The sequence below is a fragment of the Melanerpes formicivorus genome, unplaced genomic scaffold, assembly GCF_026170545.1.
Source record: "Melanerpes formicivorus ecotype bairdi unplaced genomic scaffold, bMelFor1.0.p_v2 SCAF_10, whole genome shotgun sequence".
Taxonomy (NCBI): Eukaryota; Metazoa; Chordata; class Aves; order Piciformes; family Picidae; genus Melanerpes; species Melanerpes formicivorus.
Window position 1 is genome coordinate 166,040 of NW_027142362.1, and position 14,401 is coordinate 180,440.

General features: G+C 57.1%; 3 long non-coding RNA genes across 3 annotated transcripts; all 3 read right to left on the reverse strand.

Moving 5' to 3' along the window:
- Window positions 1–872: 872 nt before the first annotated feature.
- On the reverse strand, window positions 873–7,159 carry LOC137444037 (uncharacterized). Its single transcript, XR_010988048.1, has 4 exons — window positions 7,003–7,159; window positions 5,691–5,769; window positions 3,714–3,816; window positions 873–1,494 (listed from the first exon to the last, which is right to left on the reverse strand). It is a non-coding gene; the product is annotated as an uncharacterized lncRNA (long non-coding RNA).
- A 1,435-nt stretch (window positions 7,160–8,594) lies between these two features.
- LOC137444038 (uncharacterized) lies at window positions 8,595–9,846 on the reverse strand. The gene is made up of 2 exons (XR_010988049.1): window positions 9,227–9,846; window positions 8,595–9,137 (listed from the first exon to the last, which is right to left on the reverse strand). It is a non-coding gene; the product is annotated as an uncharacterized lncRNA (long non-coding RNA).
- Window positions 9,847–10,295: 449 nt separating this feature from the next.
- Window positions 10,296–13,942, reverse strand: LOC137443566 (uncharacterized). The gene is made up of 3 exons (XR_010987935.1): window positions 13,812–13,942; window positions 12,676–12,784; window positions 10,296–12,046 (listed from the first exon to the last, which is right to left on the reverse strand). It is a non-coding gene; the product is annotated as an uncharacterized lncRNA (long non-coding RNA).
- Window positions 13,943–14,401: the final 459 nt, after the last annotated feature.

Sequence of the window (14,401 nt, forward strand, 5' to 3'; positions counted from 1 at the left end):
TTGGGAAGGGCAGGCGCTGTCACGGGGAGGGCGACGCCATCTTGGGAAGGGCAGGCGCTGTCACGGGGAGAGCGGTGCCGTCTTGGTGCCCTCACTTCCGTCTACATGCCCCCAGACCTCCTTTGTCACCCTCTAAGGCCCTTGAGGTGCTCGCAGCTCGCCTTGAGATGCCGGGGGAGATGTGGCTGGGGGGTCCTGGGACTGCAGGACACCCAATACCGGGGTGAGACCACCCCAAACCTGCGGGACCCCAAAACCTGGAACCCCCCAGAGACCTCTAACACAGCACCACCACTCCCCGCCCCCTCAGCTGCTTCAGGACCCTCCAGAGACCCCCCCGGAGACCCTCCAGAGGCCGCCAGACACCTCTCGATGCCCACAAAGCCCCTCTAGACGCCCCAGAATACCTCTCTGCGCCTCCCTGCAGAGGCCACTCACACCCTTGGCAGCAGGCGACAGCAAGCAGTACCTGGCCGTGCCCACAAGGTGGGAGCAGTGAGCAGAAGAGTCAGGGGCGCTAGGGACACCGAGACTCCAGCAATGCCACACAGCAACCCACACGCTGTGGGGACCTGACACAGAGACCCCGAAACCACACTGAGGCACAGACCCCCCCACTCCTCCCTGACCCTCCAGACATGACCCAGGAGCCCCTCCAGAGGTCCCCAGACACCTCTAGATGCTCCCAGAACCCTTCACATGCCCCCAAATTCCCCTTTCATACCCCCAAGCCCACTTCAGATGACAGCAGACCCTCCTTAACAGGCCCCCAACGCTCAGCAGGTCCGGTGCTGCTGTGCCTCGGGAGCAGATCAGCTGGTCTCCCTGCAGAGCTTTTTCCAGTCAATGAAAAACAGCACACCACACACACATGAAAGACAATCCACTGTTTTAATTGAGAGACAGTTGCTATTTCTGTTTCAAACCACACCCCACACCCCCCCGTGGCTCTGCTCAGGATGTGCTTTTCTCCTCTAGAAGCCTTTCTACAGAACAGAGGGGGGTCACGTCAAGGCCTTTCTGCACACAAATCACTGCCCTTCTGCAATCTCTCAATAAGCAGCACCGCTGTTCCTCTGCTGGAACACCTCACACTCACTCTTACACTTTCCCGGGGCTTTCCCTCCCCTCCAAGAACGTCCTGGCATTTCAAACATTTGGCATTTCAGGTCTGCAAGCAGCCTTTGTGGGAGGCTGCCCTCACCCCTCCCTCGCTGCTCCTCTGCTGTATCCTCGCCCACCCCCCTGTGGCATCACAGAAGGAAAGACAGCCGAGCGGCTACGCTCCTGTTCTTTTTATCACCCCGAGCCGGGGACAGCCTTCTGGGCAAGGTTTGCAGCTTCAGCACACAGCTGAGCTTTGCTCTCACCCATTAAACCCTGTGGTGGTTTCAGCTTCCCGAGGATGTGTCGGCACAAGTCCTTGTCGGGGCACCGCAAACAGGGAGAGACAAAGCTCCGAGATCCAGGAAGAGGACGGCTGAGCAGACACCCCTAAAGAGAGAAACTTCATCAGCTGAACCTCACACTTCTCCCAGCTTTGCAACAGCAAAGAACTTTGTGAACAACACAGTGGTGCTCCTAAGGAGGTCACCAGCTTGCAAGTTACAGGAGAAATAAAAACCTTTTTATTACAGAAGCACTGGCAAAAATTTACGGACAGGAACAGCAGACGAGCAAATTCTGCGATTGAGCTAACGATAGACATCAGGCCTAGGATCTGGCTACCCTGACAAAGGATGCCAACAGGACAGAGTGAGGCCTCAGCAGCACTCCCAAAAAGCCCCACAGAGAGCCACAGGCTCTGGCCCGTGCCCCACCTACGGGCCGGCCCTCCTGGCAGCAGCGCAACACCACCTCTTCAGGAGCCCAGGGACTGACCTCAGCCCCCTAAGGGCCAGGCAAGGTTGGTTCCTGTCAGCTGCCTAAAGCAGCCTCCCCAGCCCTGCTTCCAGGGACCTTGGGCTGCTGCTGGGGACAGAAGGGGGATGGAGGGCTCCACAACTCGTCACACAGACCCCGAGTACAGGGCTGTTAAGCGGACAGGGTGCCAAGGGAACAGGCTGCCATGAAGGCACAGACCCAGGCCCTGAACTACAGGGTGGTCACCTTGCCGCAGCAACACGACCCAGCGGCTTCGCTGTGTCCGACGAATAAAAGGAGGAAGTTCCACAGGAACAGAAGGGAAAACCTTTTCACTGTGTGTGCCAGAGCCCTGGAGCAGGCTGCCCAGAGAGTTAGTGGAGTCTCTGGAGACATTCAAAACCTGCCCCAGGTGATCCTGCACTGGCACAGGGGTTGGACCGGATGCTATTTTGGGGTCCCTTCCAACCCCTAACACTCAGTGATTCTGTGATTAGCTATGCTGGTGACAGAGTCTCACTGAGTGCTCTTTAAAATGTTTTTCTTTTCTTTCAGCCTAGGAGTTTCATATTTAAATAGACCTTCTGCTCTGTCTTCCCCCTTCCTTCTTCCATCTTGCGTCTAAACACTAGGAGAGCTTGATGAGCTGTATCCTGGGCGTCCCAACGTAACACATCTCAATTGCATACATGGATTTTGTAATCTTTTGCCCCATTGCTCGCACAGGGTGGATTAAGTTCATTACTTATAGCTTGTCAGGACAGCTGTTGAAGTGTCCTGTGCAATGCAGGAGGAGTTGAATCCCATAGGAAACCACATTACTGTGCTTTGTCAGCCTGGTTATGGTCAGAAACCTCCTTCATTTTTTTTTCTCTTAAACAGATATATCACATGAGTCCCCAGAATTAATTTGCCTCTTCTCATAATTATTTCTTTAAAACTGTCTTAGAAGTGTCTCTGTCCTTCCCTCTCTCTAGATACTGGCCTCCTGAGCCCATGGCAGACTTGCACAGAGCTACTGCGAGCACCACTCTGCACGGCCTCTGGGGGGCTTTCAAGCACAGGCACCCCAGGAGAATCCAAACCTAACCTTGCAGCTGGCCTTAGAGCTCCTCTTTGGAAAACTGTCGCTGCCAGGGCCCACAAACCCAACATCCTCTGTCAGCAACCTGGATGTAAGAGCTGAAAAGTGTCAACAGAAATTGTACTTGGACACCTCAGGAAGATCCTTCAATGAAAGAGCTGGCTCCTCCTGAAGGGCAAGTATGAATGGAGCTCTCAAAGTACCACACTTCAGAGCCTCCTACTTGCTAGCACTAAGACAATTGTTCATGTAGAATGACTGGCCACTCACTTCAACAAACCCCACAGAACTGGCTCCTATCAACTCTCCAGAAGACACTGCTGCACTAGCTTGGCTGCCTGACCGGCTCAGTTCAGGTGGCTTAGGATCTCACAGAGGGTACCACCAGAACTGAGGGGACTGCAGTCTTTGCAGCTTCAGCTTTCCTTCTCTGCTACTTCTTTTTTCAGATGGATTTTTTTTCAAAGGGACTGCTGGACAGCAGAACAGGATGGATGGCTGGGCCCCAAGAGCGGTGGGGAACAGAGTTAAACCCAGCCGGTGGACGGCCGGGCACAAGTGGTGTTCCCCAGCACACAGAGGTGAGAGAGTGAGTCCAGAGAAGGGCCACAAAGCTGGTGAGGGGTCTGGATAACAAGTCTTACGAGGAGTGGCTGAAGGAACTGGGACTGTTTAATCTGCAGAAGAGGAAGCTGAGGGAATTATGGCGTGGTCTGGCTTCAGCTCTCAACTACCTCCATGTTGAACAAGGACAGCTTGTACTCACAGAAGGCACTTGGGGGTTTGTGTGTGAGGTTCCTGTAGAGCTCAGGTCTCTGAGACTTCTGAACAGCTGTGCTTAGCCCAAAATCAGACAGTTTCACATCACCCTGGGAAAAAAAAATCCAAGAAAAGAATTCAGAAAGATTGTGCTTGAGCAAAAGAAAAGGTTTAACAGCTGCACAGCCTCCTGAGCCCATGGCAGACTTGCAGAGCTACTGTAGCACCACTCTGCACGGCCTCTGGGGGGGTTTCAAGCACAGGCACTCCAGGAGACTCCAGGCACTCCATAGAGACTCCAAAACCTCACTGAGAACCCCCCAACTCCTTCAGGACCCCCCCAGATTCCCCAACTTAGATGCCCACAAAACCCCTTTGGAGGCACCCAAACCCCCCATCTGATACGCCCAGCTCCGTTTTAGGTACCCCCAGACGCTTCTAATGTCCCCAGACCCGCTGGTAGACCAGCCCAGAACCCCCTGACACTATCCCACACCCTTTCACGGGGCTCCACACCCCTTCTAGATGCCCACAAAACCCCTTCACCTGCCAAAAGAAACCTTTACCTGCCTCCAAACCCCATTTGGGGGCCACTCAGAACCCTTAGCAGCGGGTGGCAGCAACCAAGTCTGTTGCTCTCACCAATTAAACCTGGATGTTAGGAAGAAGGTCTTCATAGAATAGAATAGAGCAGGGTGAAAGAGAGATTGGCCTTTGGAATGTGCTGCCCAGGGAGGTGGTGGAGTCGCCATCACTGGAAGTGTTTAGAAAGAGACTGGATGAGGCACTCAGTGCCATGGCTTAGTTGATTGGAATGGAATGGACCGGACCAGGTTGGAAGAGACCTTCAAGATCATCGTGTCCAACCTATCATCCAACACCACCTAATCAACTAAACCATGCAACCAAGCACCCTATCCAGTCTCCTCCTGAACACCTCCAAAGATGGTGACTCCACCACCTCCCAGGGCAGCCCATTCCAATGGGCAATCACTCTCTCTGTGCAGAACCTCTTCCTAACCTCTAGCCTAAACCTCCCCTGGCACAGCTTGAGACTGTGTCCTCTTGTTCTGGTGCTGCTTGCCTGGAAGAAGAGACCAACTCCCACCTGGCTACAACCTCCCTTCAGGGAGTCGTAGAAAGCAAGAAGGTCTCCCCTGAGCCTCCTCTTCTCCAGGCTAAGCAACCCCAGCTCCCTCAGCCTCTCCTCACAGGCCTGTGCTCCAAACCCCTCCCCAGCTTTGTTGCCCTTCTCCGGACTCCTTCCAGCAACTCAACGTCTTGCTTAAACAGAGGGGCCCACAACTGGACACGGGACTCAAGGTGTGCCCTAACCAGTGCCAAGTGCAGGGGCAGAATGACCTCCCTGCTCCTGCTGGCCACACTGTTCCCGATATTGGCCAGGTTGCCAGTGGCCTTCTTGGCCACCCGTGCACGCTGCTGGTCACGACCAGAAGACAGGGATCAGAAGAGTCTTTGGCCAAGCTGTAAACCTCTTCCTAACACTCAGCCTAAACCTCCCCTGGCACAGCTTGAGACTGTGTCCTCTTGTTCTGGTGCTGCTTGCCTGGGAGAAGAGACCAACCCCCACCTGGCTACAACCAGAACTGAGGGGACTGCAATCTTTGCAGCTTCAACTTTCCTTCTCTGCTACTTCTTTTTTCAGATGGATTTTTTTTCAAAGGGACTGCTGGACAGCAGAACAGGATGGATGGCTGGGCCCCAAGAGCGGTGGGGAACAGAGTTAAACCCAGCCGGTGGACGGCCGGGCACAAGTGGTGTTCCCCAGGACACCCCTTGTGAGAGAGTGAGTCCAGAGAAGGGCCACAAAGCTGGTGAGGGGTCTGGATAACAAGCCTTATGAGGAGTGGCTGAAGGAACTGGGACTGTTTAATCTGCAGAAGAGGAAGCTAAGGGAATTAAGGTGTGGTCTGGCTTCAGCTCTCAACTAGTTCCACGTTGAGCAAGGACAGCTTGTACTCACAGAAGGCACTGGCTGCTTGGGTTCAAGGTTCCTGCAGAGCTCAGGCTATCTCTCTTCATTAGTGAGGTCGTCCTGTCACCTAGGCAGAGAGAAGAAAATGCAGCTATGAAATTAGACCACTGGAATCATGAGACTCGTTCTGTGTGCGACTCCAGGAGAATCCAAACCTAACCTTGGAGCTGCCCTGAAGAGCTCCTCATAGCTTGAGGAGTACCAGAGCAGGAACAATTCCCAAAAGGTTTTCACTGCGTTCCTAGGGCACTTGAAGGATTGCCCTGGCTGTAGTTAATACCTAGAAATTCCTATCAAAATCTTTGCAGCACAGCAAGGAAATTGAGGGATGGGAAGGCAATATGTACTTACACGTTAGGCAAGAATTGGCTTTGCAAACTAATCTCTCTAACTGTTGGATATGCACTGAACTTCCTCGAGGCCAAATGAGGACCCCTTTATTTGGGGAAGCCTCAATGAATTGGACTTGGGGGGCATCAGACTGGGTGACTACATCTGAGAGTAACTTCCACAAGTGTCAGCATGGGAAAGATAGCTCAGAAAGCCTGGGTCCAAAGTTTGCCTTAAGAAAATATAGTATAGGAATATACTGTTGGCTGTGAGAAAGGGGGGAACTGATGAACAGAAAAGTCTCATTAACAGAACCACAGAGTTGATAAGAATTTTCTGCTTGTTAGCTGAAATGCTGGAACGCAGGGAGGGGGAGAGGGGCTGGCAGACAGCGTTTGGATAGAGAAGGAATAACAGGATTTGTCAGTGATTCACTTCTGTTAGTCTTGGACAAGATGCTCTTTTGTATACGATAAAGGACACCTGCATGATATGTGTACTTCTGCTCTTTTAGAGAGATAAGCTTTGTATAGATAGGCAGCATCTGGACCTCTGTCATTATAGACAGATAACTTTTTGTATAAAAGTTTGCCCAAACCTCTCTGAAGACACACAGCTCTTTTGAAATGATCCTACCTGTGTCAGGCGCCAGAATAGAAGCACGATACAAGAGACTTACTGAGTCTCTTGTGTGTCTTTCTCTAAGTCATTATCAACGCTGTTTGCAGCACAAACCCAAACCCAAACCCACCCCGAGACACCCCCAGCTCCCACGGGAGCCTGCAGAGACCTCCCAAAGGGTCCGTCGGAGGTGCCCAGCTGCCTCTCCACGACCCTCGATCCTTTCAGATGGCCCCACCAGAACTTTACGTATCCCCAGACCCTTTTAGGTGTCCCCAGACCTCCTCCGTCACCCCCAAAAGCCCTGCCGATGGCCCCAGACCACCTTCAGACGCCGGAAGGAACACACCTGGGAGTCCCGGGCCGGCAGCGACACCGGAAACCGCACTGCGAGCTCCCCGAATGCGCCAGGACCGCTTGCCCCGCCAAAGGACGGCGGTTCGCAGGCACCCTGGGGCACAGAACGGCGTCAGGCGCCGAATCAGGGCTCTCCGCCACCGCTCCGGCTCCAAAGCTGCTCAGCGCGGCGCCCGCCCCCCCGGCCAGAAAAGCGGGGCGCAGCCCGCGAGGAGGGCGCGTGCGCGGGACCGGACCCGCTGCGGCGCAGGCGCCGTATCCATAGCGACCACCGGGACGCTGCACCCCCCGCGCGAGCAGAGCCGGGCTAGGGCGCAGGCACCGTATCCACAGCGACCACCGGGACGCTGCCCCCCCAGGGCGCGAGCAGAGCCAGGCTAGGGCGCAGGCGCCGCACCCATAGCGACCACCGGGACGCTGCCCCCCCTGGCGCGAGCAGAGCCAGGCTAGGGCGCAGGCGCCGTATCCACAGCGACCACCGGGACGCTGCCCCCCCCTGGCGCGAGCAGAGCCGGGCTAGGGCGCAGGCGCCGTATCCATAGCGACCACCTGGACGCTGCCCCTGTGGCGCGAGCAGAGCCGGGCTAGGGCGCAGGCGCTGTGCCCATTGCAGCAGTGTCATTACACAGGCGGGGCGGGATTGAGCACTTCCCTGGGCGTGGGCAGCAGCTCGGCTCGGCCCTGCTCAGAATCTTTTCTATTTACATTACAAACCACAACGCCCACACACCACTGTTTTGAATTTGCATGACACAGGCTCTGCTTATAGCTCAAGCCCCTCTGTGGCTTCTGTTTTTCAATTCTCTAAGCCTTTAAAAAGGGCAGACAGGGGTCGTTTCCAAAGATTTCTTACGCACCAGTCACTCCAACCCCTGCCTCTCCAGCTGCAAACCAGAGGTTTGCCTCCGCCTCGCCTCACCCCAGTGCTTACAGTTTTGAAGATTTTGTGGTCCCCTCCGAGAGTTTTCAGCACTTTAGGGGGGTGCCCCCAGCCCTCACTCACCTGCTCCTCTGCTGCAGCAGCCTCCTGCCCCACGTGGCAGAACCAGCCCACCCACAATCCCCCCACTCCCTTTGATTCACCCCCAAAAATGTCAGAAAGCAAACTGCCCAGCCAGCACCTTGGTGAGGTCAGAACCGCCTTGGTACCCCCAGTCCCGTTCACATGTCCCCAGACCCCTTTTGTCACAATCTGAAGCCCTGGAGGTGCACCGAGCTTACCTTTAGGTGCAGGGGGAGCCGAAGCTGGGGCCTCCCAGGGCTGCAGGTACACTAAAACCCAGAGTGAGACCTCCCCAGCTCCTGCAAGACCCCAAAACCTGGAACCCCACAGAGATGCCTGACCCTAAACCCCACCACCTCCCCCCAGTCTCCATCAGGACCCTGCAGAGGCCCTCAGAACCATTCAGATACCCCCAAATTCCCTTTTCATACCCCCCAGGCCCACTTTAGATAACAGCAGACCCCTGTAACAGACTCCCAACACAGCAGGTCTGGGGCAGGTCCTCCACCTCTGCCTGGGGAGCAGCTTTGCTGAGCTCCCTTCCAGGCTTTTTCCATTCCAAGAAAAAACAACACACCACAAGCACACACAAAGTTTTAATTGAGAGAGACACAGTTGATATTTCTATTTCCAGTTCAAACCCTCTGTGGCCTGCTCAGGCTGTGCTTTTCTATTCTGGAAGCATTTCAAGATAACAGAGATCCAGGGGGAGTCAGGTCAAAGCCTTGCTGCATACAAATCACTGTCCTGCAATCTCCTGCTAAACAGCACCGCTTTCCCTCTGCTGGAACATCTCACACTCACACTTTCCCAGGGCTTTCCCTCCCCTCCAAGAACGTTCTGGCATTTCAAACATTCAGGTCTGCAAGCAGCCTTTGTGGGAGACTGCCCCCACTCCTCCCTCACTGATCCTCTGCTGCACCCTTACCACCCCCACGTGGCATCACAGAAGGAAAGACAGCTGAGCGGCTACGCTCCTCTTCTTTTTATCACCCCGAGCTGGGGACAGCCTTCTGGGTAAGGTTTCCACCTTCAGCAACTGGCTGAGCTTTGCTCTCATCCACTAAACCCTTCGGTGGTTTCAGCTTTCTGAGCCTGTGTTGGCACAAGTCCTCATCAGGGCACTGCAAACAGAGAGAGACAAACCTTTCTTCTGTCCAAGAGATCCAGGAAGAGGATGGCTGAGCAGACACTTCTAAAGAAAGTAACTCACCTAAATCTCACATTTGTCCCAAGTTTGCAACAAAAAAACACTCTGTGAACAACAGAGCGGTGCTCCCACGGTGGTCACCAGCTTGCAAGCTACAGCAGAAATAAAAACCTTTTTATTACAGAAGCACTGGCAAAATTTTACAGACAAATAAGTGCTGTGATTGAGCTAAACTGTTCCCTGAAGAATCCCCCCGGTGTTTAGGAGGGTTAAAAAGTGCAAAGAACGTCCACAACAGATGCTTAAGCCTAGAAACAAGCCAGGATGCCTGCAAGGGAAGGAGCAGTTGCTCCATGTGAAGACATGATGAGAAGCTTTGGAGAGTTTGATTTGAGTCTGCCCTCTCACCTGCATTGCCTGGCACGTGGACTAACTGAAAACTGGTCCTTAGTGTCCCTGCTGAATACTGCTTCCATACCACTTAAAATTTCCTTCCAACTCATTAAAAGCACGGAGGCATCACATAAGAGCAACAGAACAAAAATTATTCTCTCCCAAAGAAGAGGATCACTGGGAACACAAATTCACCCTTACACCTGTGGCATGTTCACCCTGAGCACAGAAAAGCTGTCCAGAATCGAAGCAAAATGGACTTCAAACGGACACAGTAAGAGCTGCGTGGTACCTCACCCATTTTGCACTAGTGCAAGTGACAATCCACATGGAAGAAGGATGGGATTCTTGCACAACAGGACTGCAGCTCATAATGCCAGGAGACATAAACAGGCAAAAAATCAGCTGAGGCAGGCCTTGGATACAGCTTGTGGCGACTAAAGGATAGTCTGAGAGTGCTTTCCACATGAAGAATATCTGAAGGAGCAGGACAAGAAGTACACAGAAGTGCCACGTTCTGTCTGCCTTGACAAAGATTGCCAAAAGGACAAAACAAGGCCTCAGAAGTGCCAGTTGCTCCCCGCCCGAGGGAAAGAGGGAAGCCTCCAGCCCCGCAGGCAGCTCCCCATGGGCACCCCCCGGCCAGCTACCCGCCTGCAGACACCCCCAGCTCTGCAAAGTCTTCCCGCTTTCGCTCGACTCACCCAAGCGGCGCACGGCACACTTCCGGTCGGGACCGCAGACGGGCGCCGCAGCAGACGCCCTGGGCAGTGGAGCTGGGCATGCAACGCAGCGGCCAGAGCGGCTGCACGACCCTGCTTACAGGGGGCTGGAGCCGCCGCTGGCATTTCAAAGCGCCCGGGATGCCAGGGCACTGACCGGGCCCTGACTTACAGGGCGGCCCTGGTCCCAAAAGGCCCACGGAGGCTCCTTCTCTCCGCTTCAGGGGCATCTTGACCCACACCCCGCTAGCCGGGGGGGGTGCCCCACACAGGCTGCCAGCTGAGCGCAAAGGCACTCGGACCCCGACCCCTCTTACGGGCGGGTCGAAACCCAGGGAGCTGAGAGCTTGGCCTGGCCCCGCAGCTACAGGAAGACAGCAGCCAGGCAGTGGGGCATCACGGCCAAAGGCCGGGGGGCTGTGGCCCCAGCCCCGAAGACGGGGTGGGGCGGGGGGGAACAACACGCTAAGATAAGCCCCACACACTCCCTGGCCCCATGCCTCTGAAAGGCCGGGACCAGATCTACCCGCCCTGATTACAGGGGGGGTCCCTCCTTGAACCTCCCGCCGGACACCGGCAACGCACTTCCCTGCCTACAGGGCGGTCGCTCTCGGCCCGGCACTCCCAAAAAGCCCCACGGAGAGCCACGGGCTCTGGCCTGCGCCCACTTACGGGCCGGCCCTCCTGGCTGCAGCACAACACCACCTCTTCAGGAGCCCAGGGACTGACCTCAACCCTCTAAGGGTTTGTTCCTGTTAGCTGCCAAAAGCAGCCTCCCCAGCCCTGCTTACAGGGACCTTGGGTGGCTGCTGGGGACAGAAGGGGACAGAACGGCACAGAAGGCTCCATAACTCGTCACACAGGCCCCGAGTGCGGGGCTGTTAAGCTGACAGGGTGCCAAGGGAACAGGCTGCCATGAAGGCAGAGACCCAGGCCCTGAACTACAGGGGGGTCACCTTGCCGCAAGACGACTTAAGCGGCTTCGCTGTGTCCATCCAATCAAAGGAGGGGCAAGCCGAGCTCCCACCCCACTCGAGGCCTCCAAGGAGACTGCCGTGGAACCGCCCAGAGCCCCTCTTTCCCTCCTGGGAAGCCTAAGCTAAGCTACAGCCTTTTCTAAGGGACCTAAAGGACAAGCAGACTCAGGCACACAGAGGCAAGAGGGGCCACACACACAGCCCTTCCCAAGAGAGGGAGCAAGCTCTGGGCAGCCACTGGTGGGGCAGGCATCCTTAACCCCGAGCAGGAGAGCAGAGGGTCAGACCTGGCCCCCCCGGGGATGCATGCAGGTAGAGGGGCCTCAGGATGCCAATCGTTGTGACATGCCCCAAGTACAGGGCGTCACGCTGGCCAGGCCGCCAGCAGCCGAGAAACTGTTTAAAGGGCCCTCCCCTGCTTACAGGGGGGGCTGGGATCCAGGCAGCTACACTTCCCCCCATACGGGCCGAGACGCCGGCTCGGACCCTCCTTACAGGGTGGCCAGTCTCCGTGCAGCCAAGGAGCTAGGTGGCAAAACGCCTACAACAGCAAAAGCAAAGACCGAGCCCTGCTTACAGGGAGGTCGCCCAGCACAAAGTCAACCAGGGCACCCTAACGGTGCTGGCAAAGATCTTGTGTTACCACAGCCAAATTGAGAGTGAGGTCTCATTGCCCAGGGCGCCTTGCCCATGTCCAGCTGTTCAGCCCGGTGCTCCTCCGCTTCTCAGCTCCTCTCGCCCCCCCACACCTTGCCTCGCCGCTCCATAGTGGGGCTCTGTGCCAGCTGCCTCTGAGGAAGGAGAACAGAGTTAGGCCTCAGCAGTGCCAATTCCTCCCTGCCCAAGGGGAAAAGGTATCACTGCTCCTCCATCACTACAGGCTTTTTCTGTTCAAAATGTCCTTTCTCTCCTTGCATTATCATAGCTTCTATTTTCAACATTTTCATCCTCTGCCCTACAGATTTCCTTCTCAATTCCAGGCATAATTTCCCTTCCTCCTGTCCAAAATGGCCTCTGTTTCCCTCCCAAACATCCCCTTTCCTCCCTCCATCTTTCCTCAGCTCTTCCCTCCCATGCCTTTCCTCCCCCTCACTCTCCCTCCTAAATAAGCTGTGATTTTCCCTCTCAAATCCTCATTCTTGTCTCCCATAGGTTAACTTTCCTGTTCATTTCTGTATCTTGTCTCACAGATATTTGCCTTAAGTCTTCCCTCCAAGCTGCTTCCTGTGTCCCCTCTTCTTTGCTCAGGTTTTCTCAGGACAATTTTCACCTTCTCCCTGTGGATTGCCTCAGGTTCCCTCCATGCCCGCTCTGCCCCCAGCACATTGCCTCAGCTTTTCCCTCCGAAAGCTTTGGCTTTTATCCTGTATAAACTGCCTCCATGTTTTCCCTCCAGGATGTCACCTCTGCTCTTGCTTACCTCAGGGCTTTCTCTGTTTGCATTTTCTGCCCCACAGATCCTCTCAGTCTCTGTGCCCAAATGTCACTGCTCTGTCCCTGAGTCTGCTCCCTGCAGAGCTTCGTTCTGCCTGAAGGAGCAAACAGCAGAGGCACACTCAGGAGGTGCTGAGCTACAGAGGGAAGTGCCTCAGGTTTTAACGAAACAGAAATTGTCCCCGAGCTGATTCCCCTGCCCCCGGCCGGTCTCACCCTGCGCCCTCACGAACCTGCCCAAGCCCCTGCGCTGCCTGCCCTGCCCTGCCCTCCGGCATCCGCAGCTCTGCCCCAGGAGCGGATCCTCCCAGACCCCAAGCCCAGCGCAGCTGCGGGCTGCGGCCCGGCCCGGCCCTGCCCCGGGCCGCGCCGGCCGCTTCCCGTTCCCGCCCCGGCAGCTCCTGAGGCGCGCGGCGCGCGCCGGCCCCTCTGGCGGGAAGGGCGCACAGGTGAGGCCGGGACCCTCCGGGCACTCACAGTCCCCACAGCCAGGCGCCTCCCCTTGCCTCAGGCGGCGGCCGCGCGGGAACAGCGCGCGCTGGTGCCTGTGGCGCGGGCAGGGCGGGAAAGCCGCCGCGCGGGAACCCTCAGGGCGCTCACAGCCCCCAACACCCCACAGCCCCCCCCCCGCCGCGGCGCCTTCTGTGGCGCTCACAGACACAGCCCCCCCCAGACCGGCCACCCTTAATGTCCTTTTATTAAAACCAATACAAACACGTGTATGTTCCGGGCTGGAGATGACAGCACCTCAGACACTGCCTACACAAACTCCTCCCTTCAGCTGCTGCAGCTCTGCCCCAGCCCAGCCCCGTTCCCTCTCACGCACCTCAGCGCTGCCTTCAGCGCTCCGCCACCCCCCGCGCTGCCCCAGCGCTGCCCCTGCGCTTCGGGAGCCGTCCTCGCACCCAGCCCGTCTACCGGCGCCTCGGCTCAGCCTTCCCCGCAGAGCCGGAACTCCCCCAGCCGCTGGAATGCCCTCCGGGCCGCCCTGGCAGCCCCCCCTCGTGTTCATTGCACTGAGGACATCTGCACCGACGGGCGGTTGAAGCTGCACGGCGAGCGCCTCAGGCTCTAAGCTCCCGCAGGTCTCCCCGGGCCAGCCCTCCCTGTCCCCGCTCGCACCTGGGCTCCTGTCCCTCGCGGATCCGCCAGAGCCCCCCTGAGGCGCCTGCCAGGTCTCCATCCGCCGGAGCGCTGCCACAGCTGCCCTCTGAGCGCAACTCCCAAGTTCAGCGGCGCCTCTGGCCGGGGCCGGTCCCGCGCGGGCCGGGCGCCTCTGGCCGCTCGAATTCTCGCGCTGAAGCCCTGGGAGGAGCCCAGGCCCCGCCCCCGGACCCGCCCCGCGCCCCAGGACGCTCAGTCTCCTCCGCCGGCGCTGGCGCGCACCCCAGAGAGCCTTCGGGCACCCCTGCTGCTCCCTCTATGAACTGTATCTCCATCTGTAGTGTTCTGAGCGGCCCAGGAGAGACCTCACAGTTACAGAAGGGAATTTAAAACGTCCCTCTCGGCCGCCCCAGGCCCCCCCTGCTCGAGCCCCCCCCGCTCCCTCTCCCGCACCTGCCCGGGCCCTGCCTCAGGGCGCTCCGCGGTGCTTGCCAGAGCTCAGCGCCGGAGCTCTGCCCCAGCGCCGCCTCCGCACTCCGCGGCCGCAGGCTGGGGTTGAGCTCTGGCGGCAGAGCCGAGCGCCTCTGCCCCTTGCAGGTCTCGCACCG